This window comes from Dasypus novemcinctus, chromosome 15, assembly GCF_030445035.2.
Source record: "Dasypus novemcinctus isolate mDasNov1 chromosome 15, mDasNov1.1.hap2, whole genome shotgun sequence".
Lineage (NCBI taxonomy): Eukaryota > Metazoa > Chordata > Mammalia > Cingulata > Dasypodidae > Dasypus > Dasypus novemcinctus.
The window spans coordinates 42,908,713-42,931,141 of NC_080687.1; the positions used below are offsets into that span (position 1 = coordinate 42,908,713).

The following is a 22,429-nucleotide window of genomic DNA, read 5'->3' on the forward strand; positions in this document are numbered from 1 at the left end:
AATGTTAATTTTATTGTAGCTTGTCATTAGTCATGTTTGCCCATGTATCTAAAAGTTATGCATGAAGTTCCATTCCTGCAAGGTATGAATCACTAAGAAATGAAAAAAATAATTAGAAAAATATTTTAACTGAAAATTTTCCCAGATCGTAAAGAGGAAATAAAGGAGAAAAACAGGTAGAACAAGAATAGGAATGTGGAGATTTTGCTGCTGTAAACATTATTTTGAAATAATATTACAAAACTTTATTTGTTTTCTTTGATAACATATTTATGCTTTAAGCTTACAAAATGTACTTTATTTTATGTCCTGTCTTAGATTTTTATCTACCTCTGGAAATACTGTATGAAAAATTTTAAAGAAACCTCTTTAAACTCCATACAGAAAGTTTAAGAAATAGGAAGCACTCCAATTGCTTATTCTATATTCTCATAGACTTCACTGGAGATAAACAAAGGAAGGTAGCATACTTATAGCAAGATGCCTTTTTTAATTGTGTGATTCTATTTATATAAAATGTAAATATAAATCTATTTGTAAAGATGGAATTAGATTGGTGGTTATATAGGTCTGGGGAAGTGTAGGAGGATTGAGAGGTATGTGGAGATTTTCTTTTTGGGGTAATGGAATTGTTCTAAAAATTTTTATGGTGATGAATGCACAACACTGTAATTATACCAAAAACCATTGATTGCAGACTCTGGATAGATGGTATTGTGTGTGAATATATCTCAATAAAACTGCTTTAAAAAGGTAAGATTCTTTGTGATCTATTAACTTTAATTTTAAAAAAGTGTTAAAATAAAAAAAATAGTAAGAAAGCTAGAAAATAATCTGGGGAGTGACAACAAGTGAACCCAGAGGTTGATGATCACCACTGTTTATAGTACAAAGACAAGAATGTCCTTCTCTGAACTAGAACAAATGCACATCACTATTACAGTGTGGTAAGAATATGGTGATGCATGGGAAAAATATAATTAATGTACCCTACAGACTATAGTTAACAGCAATTTTGTAATAGTCTTACATCAATGTCAAAGAAAGTACTGTGTTAGCAATAGGGGATATGGAAAAAATACACTAAATGAACACCATAGACCATAGCTAGTGGTAGCAGTCTGATGATATTCTCTCACAATTTATAACAAAGGTTCCACAACAATGTGGCATGTTGGTGGATGGGTGTTGTTTGGGAATTCTGCACATTATGCATGATTGTTTTGTAAGTTCACAACTTCTCTAATAAAAAAATATTATAATGATGGGAGAGAGTGTTGCTGTGGGGGGAGTGGGGGGTGGGGGCAGTGGGGTTGATTGGGACCTCATATTTTTTTAATGTAATTTTTAAAAATAAATAATTTTAATAAAAAATATTATATAACAAATATGGTGAATAGAGAGAGTGGTGAACACATTTTTTCTATTATTAATTTTTTTTTAAACTGTTGCCTGAGTTTCTGTTTTCTAGCCTTAAGAAGTAGACATATTACTTGGTATATATACACATGCCACCATAACACATAGACAAAAGTTAGCCAAGTTGTTACTGATTAACTAATGCTAATGCGCATTAAGGGTTAATAAGAATACTAATGGATACTGATGAGGTGCAGATCTTTGAAGGTAGATTGTGCTCACAGGCATTCAGGATGCAGTCATCAATGTCCTGCTCACATCTCAGTCCAACAGAGTCCAGGCTGCATAACCAGGACAAGCCATCAACCATGTCATAGTAATCTCCATGCAGGCAAGCACTGGAACTGCACTCACTGACATGAGTCTCACAGCGCAGACTTGCGAAGCCCTTCTCACACTGGAATCTGAGAGGAAGGATTTCCAGATTCCTTTCCTCTCTGTGCACAGCTCCATTATCATAAGGACTGCTAGCCTCACAGGGTCCAAATTCACGGGTAGAATCCATAAAGCCAGGGGCACAGATGCGTTTGAATCTACCCGTGACACTTTAGAAGTGGTGTTACGTAAATAAGGTGATGAATCACATTTATTTCTAGAAATTTCACAATGTAGACCTGTGGAGTGAGTTGCTGTATGGTGTGGCATGGGAATACAGGCCCAGATACAACAGAAACTTTCAACAAATGACCAATCAGCACAAAGAAACCAAGAGAGCAGGGGAAGAGATCCTGTCATGCCCAAGACCCAAAGAGATCAAAAAGCAAGACGGTTTTAAGCCTATTTAGGATCATGCTAAATACTTTATTGGCAAGATTGAAAAAAAAAGTACACTTCCAAGTCAAAGTTGAATATCGAGATTGCTATGTATAATTAAGTTAAACTATAAATTACCCTCTACAATTTATTAAAACTAGGAAAACATCATTTTTAATCTAAGTTCAATTCAAAGGCAGTTTTGTGTTTCCAGAATTCCTTCCAGAAATATTGAGCGCTTACCTATATACATAGCATGGTCCTCCCCACTGGAGAGCAAAAGATGCTTGAGTATATTGTATTAAGCACTTTAGGATTTCTTTGTGGACTATTAACCATGCATTCCTCTGAATTTCCAAATTTTCCCAATTTCTAAAGTACACTGGAGCTAGGTTTTTAATTTAAAATTTGTAAGCTTAATAAAGTACGTCTTAACTCTTTTTCTATGCCCCCCAATTCTATCCTCACCTTCCTCATATTTTCCACTGCTCTCTTTATCATATGGAGAATATTTATGATCGTGCTTTTTTAACCTTCTTGTCTACTAGTGTCATCATCTGTTGTCAATCATGGATCTGCTTCTATTGACTTATTTATTTCCTGGTTATGGGTCACATTTTTCTGCCTCTTGTCAAAGGCTTGTCTAGGAATTTTTTTTTTTAGCAAATCAATTTTATTGAGACATATTAATAAAGCATAAATTCATTCAAAGTGTACAGTCAATGGTATTTGGTGTAATCACATATTTGCGCATTTATCACTTTAATCATTCTTAGAGCACTTTCATGATTCCAATAATAATAATAAACATAAAATAAACAAAACTACCCTCTATAACTCTCAATGCTTCCCCTGCCAAACATAGTTGCTATTCTTTATCCTTCTCTCTAGTATATCTGTATTTATATTTTGCAGAAACAGTCTTATATATGCAATATCACCCATATTCGTGTTTTACGTGAGGTTTTAACTATCTTAGACAGTCCCATGTTACAGTTTTTAGTTTTCCTTCTAGCAATATACATGACTGTAGACTTACCCTTTCAACTACTGTCATATCTATAATAGCTTTGCTACTTGTAAATACCATGCTATGCTTTCACCATTTCTGTTCATTTCCAAAGATTTAAAAACATTTTACCAATTCTAAACAGATTAATCATCAGCTTTCCATTCTCTACCTTCTTTCTATTTTCTAGTAACCTATATTCTACTTATTAACTCCATGAGTTTACACAATATATTTAGTTCATAATAGCACAATCATACAGTGTTTGTCCTTTTGTGTCTGGCTTGCTTCACTCAACATAATGTCCTCCAGGTTCATCCGTGTTGTCATATGCTCCACAACTTCATTTCTTCTTATAGCTGCATAATATTACATCATGTGTATACACCACAATTTGTTTATACATTTGTCAGGGGATGGACACCTGGGTTGCTTCCGACTTTTGGCAATTGTGAATAATGCTGCTATGAACATCAGTTCTTTTGGGTAGATACCTAGTAATGGTATTGTTGGATCACCTGGCAAGTCTATATTCAACTTCCTTAGGAACTGCCAAACAGACCTCCACACTGGCTGTACATTCTAAATTCCAACCAACAGTGAATAAGCATTCCTCTTTGTCCACATCTTCTCCAACATTTACAGTTTCCTAATTTTTTAATGGCCAGTCTAATATGTGTGAAATGATCTCGCTGTAGTCTTGATTTGCATTTCCCTAATCACTAGAGATGTTGAACATTTTTTTTCATGTGTTTCTTCACCATTTGTATTTCTTCTTTGGACAATTGTCTCTTCAAGTCTTTAGACCATTTTTTAATTGGGTCATTTGTCTTTTTATTATTGAGTTGTATGATCTCTTTGGATATCATAGATATTAAACACTTATCAGATATGTGATTGTCAAATAATGTTTCCCTTTGAGTCGGCTGCCTTTTCAACCTTTTGACAAAGTCCTTTGGGGTGCAAAAGCGTTGAATTTTGATAAGGTTCCATTTATCAATTTTTCCTTTTCTTGCTCATGCTTTGTCTGTAAGGCTTAAGAAACTACTGCCGAATGAAAGATCTTGAAGATGTTTTCCTACATTTTCTTCCAGGAGTTTTATGGTTATCGCTTTTATATTTAGATCCTTGATTCATTTTGAGTTAATTTTTCTATATGGTGCAAGACAGGGGTCCTCTTTCTTTTCTTTTTTTTGGATATGGCTATCCAGTTCTCCCAGCTCCATTTGTTGAATGACCATTCTGGCCCATCTGAGAGGGCTTACTTCCTTGTCAAAAATTACCTGACTGTAGATGTGAGGGTCTATTTCTGCATTCTCAATTTGGTTCCGTGGTCAATGTGCCTGTCTTTATGCCAGTACCATGCTGTTTTTACTACTGTAGCTAAGTAATATGCTTTAATGTCTGGAAGTGAGAGTCTTCCAACTTTGTTCTTTTTTAGATCTTTTTGGCTATTCGGAGACCTTACCCTTCCAAATAAATTTATAATTGGTTTTTCCATTTCTGCAAAAAAAAAAAAAAACTATTGGAATTTTTATTGGGATTGCATTGAATCTGTAAGTTAGTTTTGGTAGAATTGACATCTTAGTGATATTTATTCTTCCAACTCATGACATGGAATGTCCATCCAGTCATTTAAGACTTTATCAGTTCTTTTTAGAAATGTTTTATAGTTTTCTGAATGCAGGTCCTTTATGTCCTCAGCTAAGTTTATTTCTAAACATTTGATTGTTTCAAATGCTATTATAAATGCAATTTTCTCCCCTGATTTCCTCCTCAGATTGCATGTTAGAAGTGTATAGAAACGCTATGAATTTTTGCATATTAATCTTGTATCCTGCTAATTTGCTCAACTTGTCTGTTAGTTCTAGTGGCTTTGCTATGGATTTTTCAGGAGAATCTAGATATAGGATCATATCATCAGTGAATAGTGAAAGTTTTACTTCTTCCTTTCCTACTTGGGTGACTTATTTCTTTACTAGCCTAACTGATCTAGGGATAATCTCTGGTACAATATTGAATAAAAATGGTGACAGTGGGCATTCTTGTCTTGTTCCTGATCTCAGTGGGAAAGCTTTCAGTCTTTCACCATTGAGTACAATACTAGCTATAGGTTTTTCATGTATGAACTTTACCATATTGAGAAAACTTCCTTCTAGTTCTCTTTTGGAATATTATTATCAAGAAAGGTGCTATAGTTTGTCAAATGCCTTTTCTGAATCAATTGAGAGAATCATGTGATTTTCCTTCGTCATCAATGTAATTTATTACACTAATTGATTTTCTTGTGTTGAATCATCCTTGCATACCAGGTATAAAAACTACTTGATTGTGGTGTATAGTTCTTTTAATATATGTTAGGTTCTGTTTGCAAGTATTTTGTTGAGGATTTTTGCATCTATATTCATTAGAAATATTGGTCTGTAATTTGTTGTAGTATTTTTATCTGGTTTTTGTATTAAGGTGATGTTGGCTTCATAAAATGAGTTTTGTAGCATTCTTTCCCATTTAGCTTTTTGAAAGAGCTTAAGCGAGTTTGATATTAGATTGTCTTTGAATGATTGGTAGAATACATTTGTGAAGTCATCTGGTCCCAAGCTTTTCATCTTTGTGAGGTTTTTGATGACTGTTTCAATCTCCTTACTTGTGATTGGTTTGTTAAGGCCTTCAATTTCTTCCAGGGTCAGTGTAGGTGATTTACATGTTTCTAAAAATTTGTCCATCTCGTCTACGTTTGCTAGTTTTTTGGCATACAGTCGTTCATAGTATCCTCTTATGATCCCTTTTATTTCTGTGGGGTCAGTGGTAATGTCACCCTTCTCATTTCTGATTTTATTTATTTGCATATTCTCTCTTTTTTTTCTTTGTCAATCTAGCTAAGGGTTTGTGGATGGTTTTGTTGATTCTAGTGTGGTTTTTGTTTGTTTGTTTGCTTGTTTTGTTCTCCATTTTACTTATGTCTGCTCTGATCTTTACTTCTTCTTTCCTTTGACTTGGTTTAGGATTAGCTTGCTGTTGCTGTTTTTCTAGTTTTTCCAAGTGTGCAGTTAGATCATCAATTTAAGCTCTTCTTTTTTAATGTAAGAATTGAGGGTTATATATTTCCCTCTCAGCACTGCCTTTGCAGTGCCCCATAGGTTTTGATATGTTGTGTTCCTGTTTCATTCATCTCAAAATATTTGCTGCATTCTCTTGCAATTTATTTTTTGACCCACTGATTAGAGTATGTTGTTTAATCTCCATATATTTATGAATTTTCCATTTTTCCATTCATTATTGATTTCCAGCTTCATTCCATTATGATCAAAGAAAGTGTTTTGTATAATTTCAATCTTTTAAAATTTATTAAGTCTTGTCTTGTGATCCAACGTATGGTCTATCTTGGATAATGATCCATGAGAACTTGAAAAGAAAATATATCCTGCTGTTTTGGGATACAATGCTCCATAGATGTCTGTTAAGTCTAGTTCATTTATCATATTATTCAAGTTCTATTTCTTTCTTTATCCTCTGCCCAGATGTTCTATCAATACTAAGAATCATGTATTGAAGTCTCCAACTATTATTGTAAAGACATCTATTTCTCCCTTCAGATTTGCCAATGTGTGCTTTATATATCTTGGGGCACTCAGGTTAGCTTCACTAATATTAGCATAGCTAATTCTTCTTGGTGAACTACTCCTTTTATTAATATATAATGACCTTCTTCATCCCTTATAACAGTTTTGCATTTGAAATTAATTTTGTCCAATAAATTTTTTTCATAACTATTTGCATGGATATCTTTTTCCAGCCTTTCACATTTAATCCAGTTTTGTCCTTTCATATGAGGTGAATCTCTTGGAGACAACATATAGATGGCTCATATTATTTTTAATCTATTCTATCCATCTATGTCATTTATTTATTTATTTATTTACTCGCCCCCCCCCCCCGCCTTGTGGTTTGTTTTTTGCTGTCTCTTCTCCATGTCCATTTGCTGCATGTTTTTTCTGTATCTGTTTGTTTCCCTCTGTTAGGTCACCTTGCTCTGTCAGGTCTCCGTAGTGCACAGGCCGTCAGCTCTCTGCAGTGCATGGGTGGGCTTGCCTTCACAAGGAGGCCTTGGGACACAAACCCAAGGTCTCCCATATGGTAGATGGGAGCCCAACTGACTGAGCCACAGCCACTTCCCTGTTTATATCTTTTGATTGGAGAGGTCAAGCAATTATCATTCAATGTTATTATAAAGGCATCACTTACTTCATCCATATTGTCCTTTAGTTCTCTGTTGTCATATCATTCTATTGTCTGTCTTCTTTCTCTTTAGTTTACCCTTCCTAAAAATCTTCATTTCTACACTCTTCTTCAAATAGCTCACCTTTGTTTTTTCCCTTCATTCTACAGCACTCCCTTTAGTATCTCTGGTTCTCTACTCCTATCTTTTGGTAACATATTCTCTCAGTTTTTGTTTGTAAAGACTTTGAACTTACTGTCATTTTTGAAAGACAGCTTTGCCAGATACAGAATTCTTGGCTGGCAGTTTTTCTCTTTTAGTACCTTAAATACATCATACCATTTTCTTCTTGCCACCATGATTTCTGATGAGAGGTCAGCACTTTATCTTATTGAGTTTCCTTCCCTTGTATGTGATGCTTCACTTTTCTCTAGCTGCTTTCAGAATCCTCTCTTTATCTCTGTTATTTGTCAAGTGAATAGTAGGTGTCTTGGGATATGTCTATTTGGATTTTTTTGTTGGAGGTGCAATGTCCTTCCTGGATATTGATATTTATGTCTTTCATAAGAGTTGGGAAGTTTCCTATCATTATTTCCTCAAATATTCTTTCTGCCCCTTTTCCATTCTCTTTTCCTTCTGTGACACCAATCATATGAATATTTGCACATTTCGCATTGTAATTCAATTCCCTGAGACCCTGTTCCATTTTTTTTCACTCTCTTCTTTTTCTGTTCTTCTGTCTTTTCCAGTTCAGATGTTCTGTCTTCACAATCACTAATTCTGTCTTTGAGCAATTCAAATCTGCACATATGTGTCTCTAATGTAGTTTTTTTAAAAGATTTATTTATTTATCCCTCATACCTTGTTTGCATTCATTGTGTACTCTCTGTGTCTGCTCATCTTCTCTTTAGGAGTCACTGGGAACCATACCTGGGAACTCTCATGTGGGATAGAGGTACTCAATCACTTGAGTCACCTCAGCTCCCTGCTTTGTTGTGTCTCTTATTGTCTTTCCTCTTTATGTCTCCTTGTTGCATCAGCTTGTCATGCCTGCCCATCATACCATCTCACTATCTTGCCCATGTTCTCCAAGAGGCACTGGAGACTGAACCTAGGACCTCCCATGGTGTAGGTGAGAACTCAATTGCCTGAACCACATCCACTCAATTAATGCATTTTTAATCTCATCCACCATGTCTTTTATTCTCATAAGGTCTGTTGCTTTTCTTGCAGGCTTTCAAATTGTTCTTTAGGCTCACCCAGTGTCTTCTTAATATCCTTTATTTCTTTACTCATATTCTCTTTAAATTCTTATGATTTAGTGAGTTGTGTGATTATCACTGATTAATTGTCTTAAATCCTGTATCTTTTCTGGATATCTGGTTAGTTCCTTTGGCTGGGCCATCTCTTTCTGTTTCCTAGTATGGCTTATAATTTTTTGGCTGACATCTAGTTATTCAAATATATTGGTGAATTTATTTTGTTGGCCAATTTCTCCCTCTTGCCTCTTGTTTCTATTTTCACAGCTCTTTTTTTGAAATTTGGTTCAATTTATTCTAAATCTTTAAAGTTTTCCTGCTTAAGTTACCAAAATCAGGCCAGGGATTCACTAATGGGGCACAGATTTTTCTCCCAGGGGTTAGGATACAGGGAAAACCCTCAACAGTTTTTGGCCATGCAATTTCCAGACTGGCCAGAAGATGGTGCTCATCAGTGCACCTTTCTGCAGAGATGTTTTGGTCTTGGCTTTTCTGTGTTCCTTTGTTGATTCTTCGAGTGGAGATTCAAAGCAGGCTCTGCTGGCCTAATTCACTGAAGAAAACTTCCCTGACTCCCCCTCTTTTCCCTTGAAACAGTTGACAGGGAGATGTCTGTTCCCCTCTCAGCTGCAGTGAACCAGTGTTTTTACCCCAGCTTAATATCTTGGGGATGGGGGAGGGGAGCCCTTCCCAGCCACTGTGGGGGCTTGGTAACTCACACGTATTGTTTTGGCTTCTTCATCTGTCTCCATCCCTCACCCTCCTAGGAGTTGTGTAGCACTATTATGGTCTGCTGATCCCCAGAGCAGGTCTCTTGGACAGATTTTGGCTCTTTTTCCATTGTTTTTGTGGGAACATCATGCTCTGCCTATTAGTCTGATGCCATCTTCCCACAATCCCCATAGGAGTTTTTAATTGGGTACTTGACATTGTGAATTTTATGTTGTCACTTGTTGGATTTTAATAAGGCAATAATGTCTGACAATTCTACTCAATAGCCTATGTATTACAAGATTCCCATTATAGCCTATGGGAATAAGAACTATTTTTAGCTCTGTGAAAATTGTTCTATTTAATAGTTTTCTGGTGTTTTTAGTCCCTAGTTTTGGGAAGTTACCTCTCATGCATGTGCAGATCAATACTAAACCAAAGGCTTGAGAAGACAACCTCTTCAGAGCATTGTCATGCTATTTTTCTCCTCTGATACTGTGCCTCCACAAATTCTAGTCATTTTGACCTCCCTGAACTCTGATCTCTGCCTTTTATATTCAATGAGGCTGCCAAGGTCTATTTAGGTTCCCAATCACTGTGCAATGGCCTAGAATCTACAGGCAGTGAACTAAGGCACTTATAGGGCTTACCTTGTCATTTACCCTTCTCTCTGCCTTTATTCCAATGTCTGAAAAGCATTGTTTCACATGTATTGTTTCTAGTTGCTTAAGATTGGTGGGTAAATCTGGACATTTCTTACTTCATTTTGGCCCAAAGTGGAAGCACTTCCCAAATTTTAACAAAGAATCTGAATTAAAGGAATACATTGTAATTGACTACTTCTAGGAAAGAGAGGTTTGTTTAACTCGAAGAGAAATTTAAAAACTGAGCAATGTTTTTCAAGCCTCTGGAAAATATTTTCTGGGAGTTCTCAACATCTTACAGAACTTGTACTTGGGTCTCTGGTGATGAAGGAAATCAAAGGACCATCAAAACCCTTTACTCTGCCACTGTGAATGACTTGAATTTTCAAAAGCACAGGAAGAATTGCTAGTGACAATGTTCACAAAAGAACATAAAACCTTCTTTAACAACTAAAACTAGTGACTGAAATGGTCAGTTTCTCTCTTAACAGAAAGAAATCTTCTTGCCCTAGTTTGTGAAACATACTTTTGCCTCTCTTGATAGAGACTGAGAAGAGTAAGTAATAGTCTCTTTGTGGTTACATCTCAACAAGACCAAAAGATCCTTTCATCCTTAATAATAGGTTTCATTTCTAGTGCTTCCATGAATTCGTACTGCCTTCTGATATCCTTCAATGCAATAACAGCATTCACTCTGTACCATATCCAGTTCATAGATAAATACTCTGCTGTTATTATCTGTGGACTGGATATAGTTTAAAAAGAAGCAATCTTCACAATATAATAAAAAGAACCACCACAAATGCATACACGACTCACAAATACATTATAATAACAATTTGAAGTTACAAAAACAAAACTCACAGAAAGGTAAGTGAGAAGATGAAATGGCAGGAGTTTAATTCTTTTCTATTACCTTGCCTTAAGCTAACAAGTTAATAATGATAATTATTATTTTCCCCAAAATCATGGCTAAGGAACTGGCTCTACAAGATTAAAAATAACGTGCCTAATGTCTATATAAAATATACAAAGATTGAATTTAAACTTGGGAGTTTATGTTTGTATTACACAAGTTTATCCACATAAATCTTGAGTTGTTATGTTATTTACTTAATTTCTGCAATGAAATGTTAATGATATACTGGATCAGAGTATAAGAAATTGCTACAGTCTCAGTCTTAGTCTTCCCCATCTCTGTAAATGGCAATTTCATCTTCTCAGTTGCACAGGCTCTAAATGTGTTCTTGGATATAGGAAAGCTAATGACTTGAAATATCCATTACCTTACTGAAGGTAGAGTATTCCGCCAAATGACCTGAGAGTATCTGAAGATAAGCTTTGCCCTGTTACATGTTCAGAGTGAGTTAGAAGACTGACCTCTGCTATCTCCTTCACTCTGGGACATCAGATAATCACTACCTTCTTCAGACATCCATTTCCCCACTTGCCAAATGAGAGATATTTAGAGTAGATTATCTCCAAGCCCTCTTTCAACTCTCAAACCCTCTTGAATTCAGTCAATAATGAGAAGACCCACTGTCACAGTGACCCATTTTCACATCCCAACTGAGTCTCAGTGATTGTATATAACAAAGTCAAACATCTCTTATAATACCTAACTTTTTGAGAGGGCTGCATATGTTCTATAGGTCTTGAAGACTGATAGTCTTTTATTTTTTTAAGATTTATTATACCCCCTCCCTATTCCCATTCCCCCCATTGTCTGCTCTCTGTGTCCATTAGCTGTGTGTTCTTCTGTATCTGCTTGTATTCTCATTAGGCAGCTCTGGGAACTGATCCTGGGACCTTCCAGAGTGAGAGAGAGGCGATTACCTTCTTGCGCCACCTCAGCTAACCTGTTCTGCTACACCTTCTTATTTTCTCTCCTCTGTGTCTCTTGTTGCATCATCTTGCTGCGCCAGCTCTCTGAGTTGGCTGGCATTCCCTCACAGGGTGGCTTTCCTGCACATGGCTGCATTTCTGCATGGGCCAGCTCACTGTGTGGACCACCTTGCCCTCACCAGGAGGCCCTGGGCATCAAACCCTAGACCTCCTATATGGTAGACCAATTGGTTGAGCCACATCCATTTCCCTAGATTGATAGTCTTGACAGTCTTAAGAAAAATATATTTTTACTGTAAAATTTTGACTGAAATGATGGCTATTCTATTTTGAACATTATGCTAATCAAGTTACTCTCTTAATAGAAAATGGTCTCAAAATTAGAGGAACTCCTCTTAATGGGAGGTTTGTGGAAGCCAAGAATAATTACAGTACTTCCTCTCCTATAGCTCTTTGTATTTCTAACCCCTAATTGGTACCATGAGTGGGCAGCGAGGGCACAGGTGTCCTAACAAAGTCACTCTGCATAGTTACTGTTGCACTGTGTAGATAAATGAAAAAGAAATGGCTATCTGAATATGACTGGGATGTACGTGTGTATAAGGATATTACCAATGTGTTTTGTTAATTATATTTTATGTACACATTAGAAAGGAGCAAGTATTAACCAAATTAATATGAAAGACTGGGTCACTTGAACATTGTGATTATGGAAAATATTGTGTCTGTGAGTGAATTTGGAAAAAATATCTCATATTACATATACTATATATATAATATAATTTAATATTTAGTATATATAGTAACCACATGTGAAATTAGGAAATATGTACATGAATTATTGGTAATTATTTTGCTAACTAAAATGTCAATGTTTATTCTCTATAGTATAGATTATGTCTCTAAGTTATGTTATTTATGTGTTCTAGAGAACTGGGAGAATGCCAAGGAAAATTAAGCAATACAACAACAGGATAATAGGGTGTAAATACTGCCATTAGAACATGTTATAATTAAATGTCTTCCTGCTTTTCGTATTTTGCAGGTTATTATCCCTAAATCAGACCCCAAAAACATCATGAAACTGGAAAGGTTTTTTTTTTTTGATCATGTTATAAAATATGTATGTGTATTCTCAATAAATATTTGTGAAACAATTTAATAAATTAATTAAATAACTAATGTTTTTCTCTAGGGAGGACTTTGGAAAAGAGCAGGGACAGTTGATCTGTTTTAAGAGGAAAACACCATTAAGTAGAGAGACTCACTTAAATAGAGCTGAAGTTTTGCCAAATAAGAATCAAGATGAGAAAGAGGGGCAAGGGACTTAGTGTAGGCAGGAATAGTGATCATGAAGACAGAAAATGAATTTATATAAAATAATGAGGAAATTGAGGTGTAAGAAAAGTTACTTTCAGTGAAAACATGGTAGGGGGGTCAATGAATGAGAGCTCCTGGATGGAAAAAAATATTGTTTTACACTTGAGGTATTAGTGATAGAAAGAAGGAGGTGATGGTTAGTGAGTGAATGCTAGAAATTTAAATTTTGAGAATGGGTTCTTTTGGGGAATGGCAAGGCATGTTATATGCCCATGCAGTAGTGGCTAATGTGAATGGAGGATGAGAAATGCTGTACAGTTAGGGTATTGCATTGATCATATAAGTGGGTATTAAAATAATCTAGAAAGGAGGAGAAATGATAGAGAGAGAATATAAAGCAAGTGCCTTCAGTAAATGATGGAGAATAATAGGGAAGACAGTGTTAACTAAAAAATGAGGGGGTCCTAATGGTGCAACCTGAGGGCATGTGACTCAAAGGGACTAGCGATCTACTAAGGCTTTAATAGAAGTATTGGGTAAGCAGCAATCAGAAGCAAGGGAGGGCACACCTTCTCCAGGAAGGGCAAAGGCAGTAAAACTTGAGAGGCTGCTTGGGAAGCAGTATTCTTAGGTTTCAATAGTGTGGATTCAGAGGAAATTTCTTTAGATTACTTCAGGTCTTATAATAGGGTTATAGAACTCTTTATTTTTCAACTTCATAAAAATAATTTTGAAAATTGAATTTAGATTTTCTAGATTTTAAAATAGCTATGTTGTAAACAAACCATGAAACCACGGAGCGCTTTCTTTTTCAAGGTGAGTAGTTTGTCTTCAAGCAGATTAAATATAGTATCTATGTGACAATTTCACTAATAGCATATAGCTTTAAGAACACTGACTATCCTAGAACTACAAATTATTTGAACTAGAGTTCATAAAATACCTACATTTGAGATAACTCAAATGTAGACATGTAGGCCCATCTTCCTTTATCATCAACCACTTGCCACACTACCTTCTTTCTGGCCAACTAAATACCACTTTTCCCTTCACACAGTGTTCTCCAGAACCCCAAGCTCATTTCCAAGCTAGGAACTTTGCACAAGTATTAATTATGCATGAAATGCACTTCCCTCGATTTCCTTTCCCTGATTCACATAGGATCTCAAATGCCATCTTCTATATGGTACTCTGACCACGCAGGAAAAAGTAGCTGTTTATTCCCTTATGTAAAATTCTTTTAATTCTTAAGAGTATCTATTTTGTATGTTTCTTTATTCATTTTTTTATTGCAAACTGATTAGAAAGTAGCCACCACCATTGCATAGAATAGTGTCTGGCACCTGGTAAATTCTCTGCAATACTTGATGAATTAATGAATAAATTATGTAGAATCATAGTATGAAATTGTACAAAATGGGCTTTTGTCCCATTCTTATTATTGCTTAATCAAATATATTACCTAAATATTTCTCTATTTAACCTGACAGAAACTTTTAAAAGGGAAAAGGGAACAAAAAATCATGGTAAAATGCTTTAAGCTATTTTAAGAAGAAGTTATGTAAATCCTAGCTATATTACTATTGTTGCATCAATAGAAAGTGACAAGTCAGAGAACCCATGATTTAATATGAAATAAGGGTGATTTCTTAGTAGAAAATTATACCAACAGAATTTATTATCAAAATTACATGTCAAATTGTGGAATAAAATCTTTACAGGCTACAAGATCAAGGCACACATAACTTTATAATCATCGTATTGAGAGTTGTGTTTGGCAAGGTCAAACATAAAATAAATGTTAAAACGTGGGTAATGAGAGTTACTAACAAACTGCATGGGAAAGAATGGCAAGGATAAATTTGTTTACTTTATGAAGTTTATTCTTTTGAACATTAGGAATATAAAGATGTCAAAAATATTGCTGCTCCAAATAAGATCTGTGTATTTCAATTTTTTATTCATAACTGACTTGTTCATGTATTTTTCTCTTTTAATCTTTTAATGAAGTACTTAAACTTTTGGGTGTTTTTATATTAAATTATCCTTGAATATCTGGATTCAAGGCAATATATGTTTATTATAGTTTTTTGCTTATTGTGGGGAAAATATATAACAAAATTTCCCATTTTAACCATTTAGGTATAAAATTCAGTGTCATTAATTACATTCACACTGTTGTGCAGCCACCACCACTATTCACTTCCAAACTTTTCATAACCTCAAACTTACTCCCCTCTCTCCTATTCCCTCAGACTCTTGTTACCTGTAATCTACTTTCTATCTCTATGAATTTGCCTATTCTAGATATTTCATAAAAATGGAATATCTGTCTCTTTGTTCTGTCTTCTTTTACTTAGCATAATATTTTCAAGAATTAACCATATTATAGTTGCATCAGAACTCCATTCCTTTTTTATGGTTGAATAAATATTCCATCATATTGTGTCTTAGTTTGCCAGGCTGCTATGACAAATACCACACAACGGCTTGGCTTAAACAGCAGGAATTTATTCATTCACGATTGTAGGCTAGAAGAAATCCAAAGTCAAATGATTTGTCCCCAAAGAACAGAATTCTAGTTCCTAGTCCAGATGCTAGAAACCCTTGGGGTTCTCCCATCACATGGCAATGACCTCTCCTTTCTGGCTTCTGTGACTTCCAGTTTTATTTAGAAGGCCTCCAATAATCCAGATTAATACCCACCCCTGCCTTATTTGGCCACATCTTAACTAAAAATGACATCTTTAAGAGGTTCTATTTACAATGGTTTCAAACCCACAGTGATGCAACTTAGATTAATAGCATGGGTTATTAGGGTAACTATTTCAATCTACCACATATGGATATACCAAATTTTGCTTATTCATTCATCTGATGATGGACACTTGGGCTATTTCTACCTTTTGGTTTTTGAATAGTACTGCTAGGAATAGTCATGCATGAGTATTTGTATGAATTCCTGTTTCCAGTTCTTTTGTTTATATACCAAGGAGTAGAATTGCTGCATCATATGATTCCAAGTTTAACATTTTGAGGAACCACCAAATTGGTTTCCACAGTAGCTACACAGTTTACATTCCCAGCAATGTACAAGAATTCCAAATATATATACACACACACACACAGTGGGAAAATACATTAAAAAATTTCCCATTTTAAACATTTAAGTGTAAAATTAAATTAAAATTATATATATTATAATTAAAATTTTGTATGTATATATAATGGCCATCCTAGTAAGTGTGAAGTGGTATTTAATTGTGGCTTTGATTTACATTTCCTTAATGACTAATGATATGGAGAATTTTTTCATGTCCTTACTAGTCATTTGTATATCTTCTTTGGAGAAATGTCTATGTCTATTCAAGTCCTTTGTCCATTTTTTAGAATATTGGGTTGTTTGTCTTTTTGTTGTTGAGTTGTAGGAGTTCCTTATATATTCTGGATATTAGACACTTATCAGATGCAGGATTTGCATACATTTTCTCCCATTTTGTAGGTTGTCTTTTCACTCTTTTGATATTGTCCTAGTCAGAGAAATTTTAATGAATTCCAACTTACCTAGTTTTCTTTTGTTGCCTTGCTTTGGGTATCATACTTAAGAAACACTTGTTAAATCCAAGATTGTAAATATTTACTCCTTTTTTCTTCTTCTAAGGGTTCATAATTTTATCTCTTAAATTTAGATGTTTGATCCATTTCAAGTTAATTATTTTTTAAATACAATCTAAGGTAAGGGTCCACCTTCATTCTTTGTCATGTGGATATCCAGTTTTCCCAGCACCATTTGTTGAGAAGACTATTCTTTCCCCATTGTATGGTGCTTACACTTGCTGAAAATCAGTTGACTGTATTATCTTTTTAAAACACTGTTGAATTTCATTTACTAATATTTTGTTTTGGGGTGTCTTGTACATAGAAACTATATATAGAAAGAACCAAATAGTTCTGCATGTTTTCTATCATTTCATATAATTTCTGTTTTGGAATCATATATGCTCTCCTCATAAAAATGAATGTTTTTCCCCCTTTTTTTACATCTGTAAATGACTAAATCTGAGATGGATGATCTCATCTTTCAAAGTTTGGTATAATACCTGAGAAAACATGTGAAACTGAGATTTTGTTTTCTGGACATGTTTTAACCAATGCTTCAATTTACTTAATAACTATAACCTTTTTTCAACTTTCTAATATTCTGAATCATCTTTTGTAAATTATATTATTTTTTTAAATATGCCATTTTCACCTCAGTAAAACCATGTTGGCATATAGCTGGCAATAGGATTCTCTTAGCATTTAAATCTTTACTGCACAGTTAGTATCCACCTTTTCTTTCATAGCATGGTTAAATTGTGCCATTTATTTTCCTGGTCATCTTAACAGAAATTTGTCTTTTTCTTGTTTCATGTTTTTACAGAACAATTTTTTGGCTTGATTAATATTCTTAATTTTGTTTTTATTTTGTGTTTCATTAATATAACATTTTTTATCTCTTTATTCAGCATTTGACTATTCTGTTACTATTTTCAAACTTCTTGGAATAGATATATTTTGGCTTCCTTCCTTTCCAATATAACTATATAAGGGTGTAAATTTCCCTCAAATCATTGCTCTTCCTGCCTCTCCCAAGTTTTGGTATATACTTGCATGATCATTCACTTCTAAGTATTTTCAAAAATATCCATTATTTCTTTTTTATATTATAAATTATTTGTAAATATTTTTTAAATTTCTGTACTTATAAAAATATTCTCTTTATCTTCCAAAATCTGTTCTAATTAATGATGATATTTCCAGAGTTTTGGGTCTACTTGATATACATTCTTTAAATCTATAGTGATTTTCATTATGATCTAATTCATGATCCATTTTTGCATGTATTTCATGCTCTAATTATTTGATGAAGAAATTTACATATGACTATTAGGTCAAACTTATTACTTGTATTTTTTAAATTGTATATTGTTTTGATGAATTTTTTTCTGCTTAATTTATTAATAATCAAAAGATGAGCACTGAAATTTCTCACCATAAAGGTTAACTTATATTTCACTTTAGTTCTGTTAGTTTTGTTTTACATTTTTTGAAGCTAATTTGATGGAAGGATAAATTGTTTTATATGCTGTGTCTCCTGGATTAATTTATATTTTGTCACCAATAGATAATAACCTTCTACAACCCTAATAATACTTTAATATTTATATTTCCTTCTTAATAATTAATGAAATTTAGCATACCCTCACTTTTATTTCCCTACTCCTACATTTTCATATTGCAGATATCTAGAGACTTTAAGTATCTTTACTGATATTTTATCTTTTTCCTTATCTTTTAAAAATACATCAGTAAACTTTACCAAGATATTTTTCAACTTTATTCATATGTCTTCTACAAAGTTTGTTGTATTTTTTTCTTGCTTTATTTAACTTCTATATTTAAAATTATTTTCACTATGGATCTTTGTGTAGCAAAGCTTCTGAAACTTGTAGATTAAAGAGTAATTCTAATATAACTTCATATTTGTCACCTTCTCTTAGATACAATTCTAGCTCTTATATTCTTTGCATCAATACTTTGAAAATACTACACTGCATTAATTCCTTGCTTCCAGTATTTTTGTTGAAAAATCTGATGTAAATCTAATTTTTACCCTTTTATATTTGATCAAATTTCTCTGGAAAATTTAGAATTTTCTCTTTGTTTTCAGTACCTTTAAATTTCTTTATTACACGCTTAAGTGTGGATTTTTTCCCTTATTTCTATTCTGTGTATACATTATAGGTCATTTCAATCTGTGTTTTTTTTTCATAGTTCCAGAACAGCCATCATTACTTTCATACTTAGTTCTTCCCTTACCATTTTTATTTCTCTTTCTTTCTGTGACTCCTAGTATTAAATATTAGCAATTCCACTTCTATCTTCTATATTTCTTACATTGTCATTCATTTTCTATTTCTTTGTTCTTCCCGTCATTTCTCTGGGACATTTCCTTAATTTTGTTTTCTGATTTAATGGTTCTGTTCTATGTATTATCTACTATAGTCTTAATTTACTCTCATAACTCATATTTACTCTTGCTCTTTTTTCTTTTGTTCTAATTTTATTTAATATTTCTAGTCTCTTCACTTTGTTATACTATTTTATATTTACTATGCTAACTTAAAAGAACTAGTCCATCCTTCTCAGTTTTGCTTCTGAGGGAATCATTAACTCTCCAAGTTGCTTTTCATTTGAAATTATTGTCCTCAAATGTCTCAAGATTTTTGCTTGTTAACTCATATGTGCATCAAATACTCTGACAGCTAACTCACAGGGATAAAGATCAGACCTCATTCCTTCAAAAGGCCAATGTGCTTAGGGGTCAGGTTGCTGTAATAACAGTCTGACTCCATCTTTTGCTGTTTGACTACTGAAAGATTTTATGCCCAACCCATCCTTCACCCTCACGTCTTAGACAGCTGATAGGAAATCCTGGCTGCTCCTTCATTTGGCACCAGCAGGAGTTTCAAACTATGTAAGCCCCTGCCTACAAGGGGGAACCCTTACCTTGATCTCATTCTTTAACCACCATAAAACACCAAGTCTCTTTTTCTTGCTTTTTCTTAAGCCATTTCAGTCAATTTGGAAAGCCTGCCCTGTGCTCCCCTGAATTCCTCATTATTTTAAGGAATATCCTATTGATGAGTGTTTGGCATCATCAGTCTTGACATCTGAACCAAATTTATGATGAAGTTCATTCTGATTCCAAAAGGCCACTGAAAATCGTAATACTAGGGCTCTAGAGTGGAGAGTCCGAGCACATGAAATCCATAGCCAATGATATCTCACTCTACAGAACAGTTCCTCAGGCCAGAGGGAGACTTAGATCCCTGGGAGAAGGAATATTGAAAGGAAACTATTGTTAGATTCCACATTCACCAACTCTTGAGGTCTGGAGTAGGTTGGGTAGGGAAGCAACTTTTAGAAATATTTTCTCACATTTCTCTCTCAATTCCCTAAATGTACAAGCTCCTCCTCTACTTTTATTTTACTCTTGAGGACACATGGATCAGAAGTCTTAGTTGTCTCACATATGGGGGCAGTCATCCCCAAAGAAATGGAAGAGAGAAGAAAAGGCAACATTGCAACAGTTGGTTTCATTTTTTCCTCCCACAGGAGACCCCCCCCCCCCCATACACACTCACATCCCAGTTAAAATAGCCTGTCACAACAGAGTTTCTCAGTTTTTTCTCTCTCCCCAAGTGTTTTCCCATGTAATTTTTCTTTTGAGCTTGGGGGAACTAAAAACTATCTTAATTCAGCATCATAGTAGGAGCCAAATGAGTTTCAGGTTATGGTATTTTCTTTTTAAAATGTTATTTGAATAATGGAGTCCTTTGAAAATCTAATATAGGTTATAGACTATTTCCTAAAATTGTCTGCTCAAAAAACATAATGAATATAATTTAGAGGGTGTATAAATCCCAGACCATTCATGGATGATGGACAGGAACACCAAGTCAAGAAACCACATTCTAAAAATCAGCAATCTTAAAAATATTTTGAGAACACATGCTAATTCCAATAGCAGTTTTGTGATAATATATTGTTAAACAAAATAGGGTTTAGGTGGGAAAAAAAAGGCATATCTAAATAATTCTTTCTCTTAGATAAATACAATGATATTTTAACAAATGATCTTGATAAACTTCTATGTAAATATACCTACTTGCTCATTTTTAGATAAAAATATGATGTAATGGGTATCGAAAATGCATTTGAGCAGAGTGAGCAGCTGGCAGAGATTATTGTGATTAGCAGGCAGCAGCAGCACCATGGAGCAGGTCAGGAACAGATTACACCTGAGACAAACTAAGGACCAGCAGATGCCAGAAGTGGAAGTCCATGTCAAATGTAGGACAGCATCTCTGAGCAACCAAGAGCTCCATCTACTGTTTGAAACTTCTGCCCAGGTTGCATTGTTTGTAAGAGAACCTACATCAGACCTTTATCTATAGCTCTCTCCTAGGTCTTAAAGATCCAGAAGTTTTGCTGCAGACATTGGATTTGGTGGGACAGTAATCCTGACTTTGAGTAAGAGAAGCAAGATCCTGCATTACACTGATTATAGAATGAGTTGTATTCTACAAGATGGCCAAATCTTCACTGGCACCTTTAAGGCATTTGACAAGCATATGAACTTGACCTGGGTGAGTGATGAGCTCAGAAAGATCAAACCAAGGAATGTGAGCAGGTTTTGGGGTCTGATGCTGCTACATGGAGAGAACTTGGTTTCCATTGACTGTGGAGGAACCACTCCCCAAAGATCCTGGCATCGCTCAAGTACCACTTTTTGGTGGAGGCCTGGAGTTGGCATAGCAGCTGGTGAAGGAGTACTAGCTGGTGTCCCAATTCCCTAGTCACCTGCTCGATTAGCAGGCTCTGTCTTAGGAGTTGGGGGACCATTCCAACAGTCTATAACTTTCCAGGGAAAAGGCATTGGAGCAGCTGCTCCAGTTGCTGCTACTGCCAGCATTGTTGGAGTTCTAACAGTATCCACCAGGTTGGGGAATCCCACTCCCCACCTGAGGATGGAGCAACTCCATGTCCAGACATTATGGCTCCTCCACCTGCTATGCAGCCGCCCAAGGGCCCACCAATTGGGCCATACCCTGCTCAAGAAATGCCAACAGGCATGCTGCTTCAGGAAATGAGTTCCCTGCATCAGGAATCTATGTCTATTCCCCCAAGAATGTGTCCACCAAGACCCTAGGATACTTTATATCCTTCTTAGGAACTTTTCCTGCAAAGCCTCTTATGAAACTGTAGTGTGAGTTTTTTTCACTTTGCTGCATTAATTTTAGCAAATAATAAATGCAAAGAAGAATTTAAAATGCATTTAAACTTTCTCCAACTGAGTGAAATCATCTCAAACATTACATTTATACACACAAACACACTCATAAATACGCATGCATAAACACACTTACTAATCCTTTTCTTTTTGAAACCACATTATTTCTTGACTCCTGAAAGTGAGATAGGTCTTGTCATTGTTGTCAACTTCAATTCTCTCCTAACATACGACTGGACAGTAGATTAACAAAAACAAGAATGGATAATAAGGCATGTTCAGTAAAATGTTTGACATGGAAAGAAATCAAATACGTTAAATTAATTTTATATTTAATAGATTTGGCAGAATAAAACATGCCATGTTTCATTAAGTTAAATTAATAATGAATGTTAGCTTGCTTAGTTCAAATTA

At 34.7% G+C, this 22,429-nt stretch overlaps 1 protein-coding gene and 1 pseudogene across 2 annotated transcripts in view; one reads left to right on the forward strand and one right to left on the reverse strand.

Annotated features, from left to right (window-relative positions):
- GPC5 (glypican 5) overlaps positions 1-22,429 on the reverse strand; it is a 1,751,919-nt gene that overhangs the window by 486,811 nt on the left and 1,242,679 nt on the right. The gene's annotated exons all lie outside the window — the stretch shown is intronic.
- Positions 20,921-21,934, forward strand: LOC139436590 (small nuclear ribonucleoprotein-associated protein N pseudogene; annotated as a pseudogene).